Consider the following 2,655-nt stretch of genomic DNA (forward strand, 5'->3'; position numbering starts at 1 on the left):
TGAATAAATGAGCAAAATGTTAAGTACGCATTTCCTACTCAGTAAGTCCACATATCAGTACCATACATCTCTGGGATCATCACCGGAGTCTATTACACTCTACGCTAGCTTGCCACCCTTATCCAAGTGCACAGTTGGGTAAGTGGAAGAGACCTCATTATCCACCTGCTAATATCAAGCATAACTTATCAATAGTGGACCCATTCCTCAAGCTGGTCAAACTTAACCTAGGTATTGCTTCCTCACTTAGGTGGGTAAGGTCACACCCCGTCCCAACCAACCATGACACAGTGAGAGACACGGCCAACTAGTATACGACCCTTATGCGCTTATATATATCCACTCAGTCTCGACATTGGAGCGTCCCCTGCCCTTGGGGATTTAGGGACTTTCACCCATGGACATCTAAAGTGCCCATATGCTCAAACCAAACATTTTTGGTGCGTCAGGGGTTTAGGGACTTTTACCCATGGACATCCAAAGTGCCCATATGCTCAAACCAAACATTTTCGGTGTCACAGTTAGCCATCTACGATATGCCTGTGGAGGTTGCAGCCCTGATGTCACGAGGGCGCCAAATGATCATGTCATAAAATGTGAGACACATGAGCCATACCATCTGGTCATGCATCAAACCTGCGCGTATCGCGCACTCATGTGGGAAACTCCTCCTATCAGAGAGTCCCATAATAATCTGCCCTATGGCATGTGCAATGGTCAACCACATCTCATAACAAACATGCAGATGATGTGTATGGGCATGTATCATGATGTTATACTGTCACATACTCATAATCGTATCGATAACCGACACTGATAATCGGCCTCGATAATTGGCCTACATGCAATGCGGGGTCTGTAAATGAGCAACCGATTTAAACTATAATATAAAGATCAGCCCTCGGCCGTGGATATGCCAAATCCGGTAGTATGGAGCCACCCGTTTACGGCGATGATGGACCATGTAACATCAATGGGGCCCAAAGATTTGGGTTAACCCACTTAGAGAATGATGAGAATGGGCCTAAGAGAAGGTCATAATGTGGACATTGAACCAACATTGCTCTCAAGGAGTGGCACACATAGAGCCTAAAATATAATGGGCCCATGGCCTCACATAAGGGCCCAATACATAACATAATGGGCCTCAAATAAAGTGCCTAATCTACACCATGATGGGCCTCACTAATGGGTCACATATGCATCACATTGGGCCACATATACATCATAATGGGTCTTATCATATGGGACATAAATGCAACACATCGGGCCTCATCATATGGGCCTCTTATTTATCACATCGGGTCTCACCACATGGGCCCCATATACATCATAATGGGCCTTACGTACATCACTATGGGCCTCACCATATGGGCTTCACATATCACAATGGGCCGCGTCACATGGGCTTCACATACAACACATCGGGCTTTATCATATGGGCCTGATATATAACACGTTAGGCCCATACAGTCACAATGGGCCACCTACATCACACTGGGCCACAACTCATGTGCCTTAAATACATTACATTAGGCCACAACCCATGGGCCATAATTACAGCACAATTGACTGCATCACATGAGCCTCAAATACATTACATTGGGCCTCATCCATGGGCCTCACATGCATCACATTGGACCTCATCCATGGGCTTTAAATACATTGCATTGGGCCGCATTCCATGAGCCTCGAATACATTATATTGGGCCGCATTCTATGGGCCTCAAATACATCACAATGGGCCGCATCACATGGGCCTCAACAATGGGCCTCATATACATCAAGTGGACCCATTGCATCACAAGGTGGGCCCAATGGGGCAGCCCATAACCCAGGAAAAATGGATGGGCAGCCTAAATCACACATCACGTGGCAACTCACCATCCAGTAGACTGAATGGTGTGGATATAATAAATAAATCATAATGTGCCCCACGTCCTTGCTGGATGGCTTGGATATACAACACATTCATAAGGTGGGCCCCATGGATCACACCATCTAACGATGGACGGTGTGGAGAAATACATACATCACGGTGCGCCCCACATCGCACACCGTCTAGATGGATGGTGTGAATACAAATACATATATTAGGGTGGGTCCCACCTGCCCACACATGTCACACGTGTGGGTGGGTCCCACGTCCAAAAATGGTTGGACGGTACCCACCATCCTGGGCAAGTGGACGGTGGAGATATACATTGAGGTGGGTCCATGTCTAGATGGACGGTTCGATGTAAGACATATACATCAAGGTGGGTCCCATCCGACGCGTGCAGCACGTGTGGGGTGGCCCCACACGTCTGCTGAAAATGGATGGACGGTGTGAGTATACAACACATCACAAGGTGGGACACAAGGACGGTTGGTGTGGACTGTACATGTGTAGTGGGTCTCACGGACAGTGTAGACAATGCACATACATCATGATGTGTCTCACGCCCAGCTGGCAGATGGATGGTGTGGATGCAGAATACATACATAGAGGTGGGTCTCAAAGAAAATAGATGGGCAGGGCAGGTAAAACACATATATCACGTTGGTCTCCACCGTCCATCCAATTACATATATCACGGTAGGGCCCACTGTCATATGGACGATGTAAATAAAACACTTACATTAGGTTGGGATCCACCGTCCATGGGCTGGATG

This window comes from Magnolia sinica, chromosome 8, assembly GCF_029962835.1.
Source record: "Magnolia sinica isolate HGM2019 chromosome 8, MsV1, whole genome shotgun sequence".
NCBI classification, from domain to species: Eukaryota; Viridiplantae; Streptophyta; class Magnoliopsida; order Magnoliales; family Magnoliaceae; genus Magnolia; species Magnolia sinica.